This window comes from Nanorana parkeri, unplaced genomic scaffold (assembly GCF_000935625.1).
Source record: "Nanorana parkeri isolate BGI_ZX_2015 unplaced genomic scaffold, ASM93562v1 scaffold7, whole genome shotgun sequence".
Classification (NCBI taxonomy): Eukaryota; Metazoa; Chordata; class Amphibia; order Anura; family Dicroglossidae; genus Nanorana; species Nanorana parkeri.
In genome coordinates, this window is record NW_017306275.1 from 1,277,998 (window position 1) to 1,288,254 (window position 10,257).

Here is a 10,257-nt window from a genome sequence, read left to right on the forward strand (position 1 = left end):
AGTGGAAAAATGAATAACATCTAACTGCACATAACTATTATGAGCAAGTTAGAACATTGTTAGACTGTTATGTACGAACGACAAATAAATCAGACTATAAGGGCCAACTATAAGAGGAACCTATTGGTTTAATGGTCAATCTGACACCCACTTAGAAGCTGAATCCTGCTGATCGCCAACAGCCTTATTCAATAACCAGTGCAAGTAGTAGTTTTTAAACCAGTGCTCAATGAAAGATATATATGCAAATGACAGCAGGAGGTACAAGTAGTTTAGTTACAATCACCTCTCTGCTGTCCTTTCTCAGATATTGTCCTCCAAAAAGTGTGATGGAAGTGCAGTAGTAGCATTAGTTGTATCTGCTATTTTCTGAATGGAATTAGTTGTAGCAATGGAAGTCTATGAGGCTGCCATTTGTAGTGACTAATTCCATTCAGAAAATACGAGAGAGGGGAAGTGGTAAGTGCGAGGACAGAAAGCAAACTGTATTGCTGCACTCCTGACACAGTTTTCAAGGAGCTGTATCTCGGGAAGCATGGAGATAAGTGTAATAAACACATTACCCCTGCTATCCTTTTTATAGAGCTCTTCTTTAAGAACAGTAACACACAGCAGAAAATCAGAATTGATTGTGTACAGGTCTGAGCAGAGTTAATTCTGATTGGCTGCTATGGGTTACTGCACAGAAAAATGAGCACTTTGCACCATTTACTTTCAATTAAGTAAAGCTTTTTGTGGTTTATACATATGTTGGAGAGATCATTTCAGAGCTTTGATGTAAAAATATGAGCAGTTAACTTATTATGGAATTAAGTTGGTTATGTGCAACCTTAGTCATCAATGTAGGAACAAAATACACTTATTTTAGCTGTCCCTTCTAAGACCTGTGGTTTACGCTCTAATTTTGAGTAATTAGCTCTGTCAATTTTTTATAAGTTAATTAACTGTAATGGGGACATTTATTTGATAGTATGTTGCATGTATGATTCACTTCACATGTATGTGACATTTCTTATTCCCTCCTACAAACATATGACCACTTGGATTATGTATAGCTCTGTAATGTTAAACATTTACTGTATACAGATATCAATCATTACTGTAATTTGGATGGTCACTTTATCCTATGTTTGATATTTTTTTTTCAACTTTTATTTTACAAGATGTTGGTCATTTGGCGTTGAAAATGGATGATGACATTTGTTTTTAACATTTTGGGATATGTTATTAAATTAATTATTCTGGAAATGAGTTAATTTGTTGTGCATCTTTAAGCATGTTCTGTGTGTATTTAAAAGACTCAGACTGACACATTAATTACGTAGTTAATGACTTACCAAACTATGGAACATTTATAAATGTAAAAAAGGTTTTTGGAGAAAACATTGTTGGAGGCCTGGGGCACCAGATTTAAAGAAGAACTTTGGGTAATGTTTTTTTAATTAACTCTTGCCATGGGGCTATCCTCGCATTGCATGGGCTAACTGTTTGTATTGGTCTAGGGCTGAAAATAACAGTTATACTCACCCTAGCCAGCCGGCTGTGACAGCACTCCACAAAGCTTGTCTCCTCATATGCTGCAGTGATGGAGTCTCCCTCGGAGTCCTCACGTCCTATACACTGTTTAAAGAACCTGATGATTTATGGGACCTTAGACTGCTGCAGCAGAGGGGTAGAGACGCTCAGAGGGACCAGACTAAGAACAAGCTGGTTCAGAGTTTCAGGTGAATAAAACTGGTATTTTCAGCCTGGACCAAAACGAACAGCTACTGCTGCGGGGGTAGCCCCACTGCAAGGGTTAATTTAAAAAAACCCCAACATACCTCGAGTTTTCTTTAACTATTTTAGTATGTGCATCTGGCAGTGTACATTGTTTGTTCTGCCTTCACTGTTTAGAGATTGAAAATAGGTCAGTCATAATGTGATAAGAGTTAATTCAATAAAAGCAATACCGTAAATCTACGATTTTTATTACTCAAGCACTTCAAAGCAGATCAGGCCTTGTGGGAACATATTTATCTCATTAACATGTTGAAAAGGAAATGTGAAGCGTTTCAAGAAAGATTAACATTTTTTTTTCTATCATTCAACAAACAAGCCTACTTGGAGCAGCCCTGTCTTCCCTTGCCTACATTTCTAATATAGTTAGACATCCAGTAGCTTATCCGCATTTCTCAACCTTCTTCTTTTTTTTTTTTTGTCAAAGCAGAAAAAAAGGCCTGGATTTCTGCCCTTTACATCAGAATCCCCCCCTTCAGACTAGGAACCTCCTTTTACATCAGTAATGTACATTACATTATAATCTTCACCACAGTGAGGCTGCAGCAGCATGGCACTAGGTGGGAGGCAGAGCAGGTCTGGACGGATAAGGACTTCGGTCCTCTTCTGAATGCTGGGGGAAGTCCTGGATGCAGCCCTCCGTGAATTAGCATCACGCTTATCCATGGTACTTTGGTTGGCTTTGCTACACCATGAAAATGCATGCTACTGTGTGAAATTTAAGTAACCCCTGACGAGGACAGAAGGCACCACACGGTACCTTGGCACACTGTTTGCGAAAGGCTTATCTATCTACACATATTGGATTAAGGCCCAATTAACATGAACCCACCTCCTGTTGCAGGAATCCCAGGTGCCCCTGTTCATATGCAGCTGCTGTACCCAGTAAATTACAGGATAACAACATCCAGTGATAGTCATCTGTCCCAAACCACATGTAATTGTATCATGGATGATTACATGCGGACTGCTGCTGACAGATTCAGCCGCTGTCACCCTATTATTTACTTTAATTTGTACAACAGTCACATTTGAATGGGACACCTGGGATTCCTGCCGCAGGAATCAATGGGTTCTTGCCACAGGAATACCAAAACGCCCCATGTGGCTTATTGAACATGGTAAAAAGTAACTTTGCAAAAGAATATCCAGTTGTGTACAAGGAAACAGTATGTTCTCTTGTACATGGTTGTACCTGGATGACCATGCTTGTCAGGGGTCATCTTCCAATGAGAGGCACAGACGACAATAAAAATATATTTTGAGTAGGGTTAGGAAGAATTTCAAACTTATGTTAAAAAAAAACGGCTATCTGTGTCAATTCGCCGCACTTTAGGTCCAAGTGACAGGAAGTAGTCAGAACTGATCGAAACATTGCATTTATAGCTGTTTTGGGGTTTTGGGGTTTTCGTTATGGCAAAGAGTGACATATCTGCAACATGACTCATGTCTTTTCATGAGGTCGTTTAGAAACAGAACCTCAAATGCCCTGGATTTAAGTATGTCCATTGTGCATCATACAGTATACCGAGCGATGTAAACATGCTTTCAATTATAATTTGCAAACAAGTACAAATTATCCCAGTGCAAGAAAATATTTCATGTGTCAGAATGTTTGCTGGAATAGACACATCTACATTATGACTTTGCAAACCTAAACCAAGAATTCTGGCAGACTGCACATTGTTCATTAGTTTGGCTGCTAGGGCTCTGATCCTTCATGGATTCAATCTCTGAAGAATGTTAGCTGAAACTCATGTAAGGGTTCCTGGTTGCTTCCAGAAACATGACACTTTTCATTTGCTAACCAAAACTGTACACGTGTTCTTGCAGGAAAAGTGAATTGTCATTTCATGAAGACAAGGGATTCTAAAATGTGCTTCCTTATCCTTAGACAATATGTCAGGTCAAATAATACTGTTGACATGAGCTCATTTTCCAAAAGCAATTTGTGGCATTTGCTATAATTCAGTTGTTTACAGCTTATAAACTATCACAAAACATGAGAAATAGATTGGAGAAAGGGAAGAAGAAAAACTTCTTCAATTTTTTAAGGATTTAAAAAAAAAAATCAGAACTATAACTATCAATGCACAATAAGGAATGCATATGCTTCAGCGAATCATTATTGGTCACTGTTGTATATGTGGTTAGGAGACTATTGTTAGACTGCATTCTACCATGAGGTGCTTTCCATGCATCTTTGGAACCTTTCACATCAGTCTATCCCAGAGATCTCCAGACAGTAACATGGCCACCAAGATTACCCACTATTATTATGTATATAGTGTTGAATAGAGATATGAGAACTGAGCAAAGTTTGGCTCACTGGAGGGTTAGCAAACTCAGCAGAAAATCCACCAAACCCAAACACAGCTCCAAACCCAATTGGGGCCTTTTTTCAAGCCCAATCTGCATGCTTTGGCTAAAAAAACAGCATGGGTAACTGAGTACTACTGTTGGGCACATGCAATGAATAATAATGATACAGAGAGGGTCTTTTAATGTGGCATAAAAGAGAACAATGGGGTAACCTTTTTATCCCATATTTCTCTTTAGGGTATACTAATGTCGTCCCATGACTCAAAGCTCAGTATAAAGCAGGCTATTGCCGGTTATATACTGAGAGCACCACAGACGGGATGGATCCTGACAATTCTGTTGAGATCCACCCAAATGGCTAATTGACAGTGGGCTCTGCCCAGGGCCGGACTGGCCATAGGGCAAACCGGGCACTTGCCCGGTGGGCCGGGCTGAACAAAATCAACCTGATTGTTTTCTGGGCCAGCCCGCTATGCCCGATGGCCGTCTCTGTGCTCCGTTTATCAGGAGCACAGAGCGGCCACTCAGCCAGGCTGAACTGCAGAGATCCGCCCCCATCCCCAGCTGACAGACGAGTGAGCCGGGAGAACTGTGCGTACCCGCGTGTGTCCTGTTAAAGACACACACAGAACGGAGTCCAGTAGGAGAAGGTGAGCTGACAGGGAGGAGGAGGAATCGCTCCTCCTCCCTGTCAGCTCCCTGTGAGAGGAGCTCCACGACCCCATGCTGGACACGGGGGGGAGAATAGGCACAGGAGCCAAACTGAGCGGAGACACAGGCAGGGCTGCCATCAGGTGGGTATGGCCGATACTCATATGAGGGGCCCAGGCCAGCGCGTCACTGATCCCTGGGTCCAGCCAGCGCATCACTGATCCCTGAGTCCAGCCAGCGCGTCACTGATCCCTGAGTCCAGCCAGCGCGTCACTGATCCCTGAGTCCAGCCAGCGTGTCACTGATCCCTGACCGCGATCGCTGAGAAACTTCCCCCTGCATTTTGGGGCGGGAGGGGGCGTGGCGGTGCATTGAATTCAATGGCCAGCGTTCCGTTCCACTGCAAATGCAAAAATAGGGCTTGCTCTAATCCCTGCGTCCAGCGAGTCAACTTTATCCCTCCTGTACTTACCAGCAACTGGCCGTGCCCCTCGATTGCGCTTCAGTGTTTGGCCCAGCCCCGCAATTGCACCTCCATGTTTGGTCCCACCCCTGGATTGGGGGCGGGGCCTTCAGGGTCACTTAATTGGGCTGCTCCTTCTAAAATGCCCGGGCCTATTTTTTTGTCTCAGTCCGGCCCTGGCTCTGCCTATCTGTGCCCGCCCTCTACCCCATCTGTTCCTTCAGTCAGCGCTGGAGGATCGGAGAGGGGAGGGGGGAATCCCTGCGGGGAGCGATGACTGACAGTGATGATCAGGAAGTAAGCGAGCGATGGTATGTGTTCGTTCACTTCCTGATCTATAGAGTCTATAATTTAGGGATGCTTTAAACCTACACGTGAAATTGTTTTACAAACAGTGGGTGGGGATCTGTCATTTAGTAGCAGTAGTACTGCCGCTGCTAAATGACAGATTCCCACCAGCTTGTGTTTGTCAACAAACCAGCAGATTTCTTATTTAGAAGCAGTAGCACTACCACCTCTAAATGACAAATCACCACAGTCTTGTTTGTAAGTGAATTGACTGGGGATCCTGGGTGAAATCATTGACCAAATATGCCCATGGCCACATTTTTTTTGTTTTAAATAATAAGATTTTATTTCGATTTTGCAATATACAAAAGTACAAAAATACAAAAATACAAGAACACAGGGGAACATGATACAGACACGTCCGGTCATCCACCTAGCCCCATCGTATGCATGTACATGCCATTTCTTCAGGACATGCGCAGTGGGTAGATATGCATATGCTCTATCAACTAATACTCTGTAGTCGCATGCAGTGTAGATCTGAAGGTAGAGCAGCCACGTTCCAGGCTTATGCGGACGTTCTGCAAGTAAAGTAGCCAGGGGTTTCAGGTGCGGTCCTGTGAGGGCCTCGGCCAGGGGCGAGGGTGCCGCGGAGGACCAGCAGAGGAAACTGGATGAGATACATCCCGGCTGAAATGCCAGATTGCCCATTATGGGGGTCATGGGTCCGTCAGGGGAAGACAAGTCATGTGTCTTGGTCAGAAGGTTCCATACTTTCAGGAGAGGTGGGAGAGCAAAGGGAAGCGTAGAGGAGTGGGGGCGGTGGGCAGGAGCAAGCCAAGGTACTGAGAAGGGGAGTACCGGTGCGATTTGCGCTTCCAGGGTAACCCAGAGCTTATGAGCTCCCCGGTGCTTCCGATCAAGGATCTGAGTGAGGAGTGCGGCATAGTAGTAGGTTTTCAGATCAGGTAAAGCTAAGCCCCCTGATTCCTTCGCACGGACCAAAATGTTATAGGCCAGTCGCGGGCGTTTACCGTTCCAAATGAACCGAAGCAGCGCCGTGCGCAATTGACGGAAGAACGGGGCTGGCAAGGTAATGGGGAGGGTCTGGAAAAGATACAGAAAGCGGGGGAGAATGTCCATTTTGAAGAGCGCAATCCTACCCATCCAGGAATGTCGCAGAGAGGTCCACGTCTGGAGACGAGAGATAGTAGAGTGGAGGAGCGGGGCGAAGTTTAGGCGATAGAGATCCGCCTGATCGGCGGACAAAAGCACGCCAAGATATCTAATAGCCGATGTCTGCCATTTAAAATGAAAGTGCTCCTGCAGGTGGGCAACGTCCGTCAAGGGCAGGGAGACGTTAAGGGCCTCGGTCTTATGTAAATTCACCTTAAAGTTGCTGACGAGACCGAACCTCCTAAATTCCTTTAGCAAGGATGGAAAACCAACCCGGGGGTTGTATAAGTAGAGGAGAACGTCATCCGCGTACAGACGAGCTTGTAGTGGTGGTCTCGTATGCAGATCCCCTGGATGGAAGGATTGATCGACGGAACGTAGTTGCCTAGACGGTTAGCCAGGAGTTTAGCGTAAAGCTTAAGGTCCACGTTGATAAGGGAGATCGGGCGGTAACTAGAACAGAGTGTCAAGTCCTTGTCTGCTTTAGGGATGATGGTGATATGTGCTTCCTGCGACTGGCGGGTGAAAGGGCAGTCCGCTGAGATGGCATTAAAGGTGTTGTGGAGCAGGGCGGCTACGAGGTCCTGAAAATATTTCAGGACCCCAGAGGGAAGTCCCTTCATAGCGCCCGTAACCTCCTCGAGGGAGAAAGGTTCCCTCAGGAGGGCCACAGCAGCAGCTGGAATGGTCGGGAGTGGGGTGGAAGCTATATATGAGGTCACTCGCTCCGGGGGGTCCGAGGTCGGGGAGGCCCATGGCCACATTTAGCCAACGACAACACCCGGGTTCCCAGGTGCTGTGTTTACATTCCAGCAGTGTCAGGGAGCTGTCATTTGCCATTATGGCTGACTTAAAGCACTTGGCAGATAAATGACAAATGATCCAGCTACCTAATTATCTTTCTAGTGAAAGAATATGTGGCAAATGTGCATGCTTGTGATTATGGATAGTGTGGGGAGAAGGTTTAGCAGACATTCCCAATACCAGCCTACTTGAGGAAACACAATAGCAATCACCTGGGAAGAATTCAACTACCTGATCAATTCTCTTATTGAGTGAGTTTGGAAGTAGGATGTCTGCTATGGTTAGGTATGTAATAATCAAAAATCACTGCGCTGGGAATGAGTGACTCAAAATCTAAATAGCTAAATAGACCAGCAGCAACTATGTGTGTAAGTGAGTCTAATGTGTGGCAGATAAGTTGCGCTCGGTCTAGTTGTGAATGGGTGTGAAAGTGATCTCTCAAAACCAAAGGGGGGAGATCACCTTCAGATAACAAAATATAATAAAAAATGTTAAATATAAAGTAGATGTCTCCACTAGTGATAGTGAATTAGTGGTTGAAGCTGCAAAACACAACCCGGTGGTACTTGAGTGTATTGTATGTGTGTGGTGAGCTTTAGCTGGTTAAACAAATCAGTTATATTAAAAGCATCCGTATAAGCATAGTCATGAAGCAATAATATGTGAATAAACAATCAATAAAAGCACTTATATATAAAATCCAGTGAATAGTTAAACAACTTTTTGAAAAAGTTAAATCAACGAAACGCGTCAAGGAATATCTGTCTTCGCCGCTTACAGCTGATATCCTTTTAAACAATTTTAAGCTTGATTATATCATTTATCTTGTAAGTGCAATCTACATATTTTTCAAGAAAAGAAATAAACCTTTTTAAATTACTACACTTAGAAGGTCCCGCCTTCTTTTTTTTTTTTTTCTTCCCCTGGGAGCTCTTTTCTACAGGTCTTTGCCGGCAGTCGGGCGGTGGGTCTTTAGGAAACCCGCCATAAGAGAAAAACAAACCGGAGTGCTAGATCTGGAGAGAAAAGATTGTGCCGGATCATTATAACCACAGTCTTGTTCGGGAATCTCTGGACCATTGGGTGGTCGGATACGGACTCCTGTGGACATCCCTGAGGAACCCTCTATTGAACGAATAAACTTTCCACTCAGACATTACAGAAATAAGGAAAGTAATTACTAATTTTTGCAAACCGCAATTTCTCTGAAATGACTGCTTAGGATATTTGAATTTGAGCCTATTAACCCCGTAGTTCCAGTTTTGAGAAGAACTGGAGCGCACTGGGCTGCACCTTACTTTTTATTTTTATTTTTCGTTTTTTATAACGTATCACTTGTTGTTTAACTATTCACTGGATTTTATATATAAGTGCTTTTATTGATTGTTTATTCACATATTATTGTTTCATGACTATGCTTATACAGATGCTTTTAATATAACTGATTTGTTTAACCAGCTAAAGCTCACCACACACATACAATACACTCAAGTACCACCGGGTTGTGTTTTGCAGCTTCAACCACTAATTCACTATCACTAGGGGAGACATCTACTTTATATTTAACATTTTTTATTATATTTTGTTATCTGAAGGTGATCTCCCCCCTTTGGTTTTGAGAGATCACTTTCACACCCATTCACAACTAGACCGAGCGCAACTTATCTGCCACACATATGGTTAGGTATGGCCTGCCTACTAAGTTACAGTGAAGCACAGCAAAAGCCAAAAGACAGCAGGTTTATAACTTTATTTATAAAGTTATAAAGGTTTATAGTCTTTGGCTTCCTCTCCTTCTCTGCTCTTCTCTGTGGGCACCTTCTCCCCCTTCCACTAGGTCCAGACACAATGGGCACAGCACTCAGAAAGCCAGAAGGCTTGGCTGTCTGGCCAAAGAGCATAGTTGCCAAGTATTAAGCTGTCAATTTACCCAAAAAACATCACTCACATCACCCATTGAAAAAAACATCACTCACATCACTCAGAGACAGTGGTGCACTGGGCTTCTGAGTGACCGGGAGATGCCTTGTCAGGGTGCAGAGCGCTAGGGGTACTGGGTTCTTCATAGGTCCAAATGCAAAAACTGTCTTCTTGTAAGCCTGCAACGAGGCTTCTGTGATTGAGCACCCTCCAATATGGTGTAAATTCCTGGACCACATCACCTGCTGATCTAAGAGGGTTTAGTTAGTATAGAGAAGGGGGTGGTTAGAATTAAATTATTTGAAAGTATATTTAGTCTTTAGGCCCTCTTCAGACCTGTGTGCTGTGGTAATGTTCTTTTTACTGCACATTAAACCTGAACGCACAGTAATACACAGCAGTGGAATGACAGTGTAAAGGGGGCCCTAATAGTTTGATCTGCACTGCTGGCAATGTGATGTGTGGACAATGAGAACTGAAGAGGACTGATCCATCATAAAAGTCTATGAGGTTCTACTGCACATGTGCAGGCAATGTAACCCAGACCTTGCATTTAGTGATAGTGATGCTGATCTCTTCTAACTTGCAGTTATCCCAGCACATAACAGGAATCACAGGAAGTCTTCTGTCACTAATAAGTAATGAATTAAGCAGTTTTCTTCAGTAAATCATGTGAAATATATGTCTTAAATATCTTATTAGTGACAGGAACATGTCCTGTGGTGTTAGCTGATTGCAGGTATCTGTAGAGATTGCTACATTTTAAAGGGCATTTCAGATTATCCCAAAGACACTACTATACATGTGCAGTTGCATCCATGTAGACCAGTACCATCTACAACAGCCATACCCAG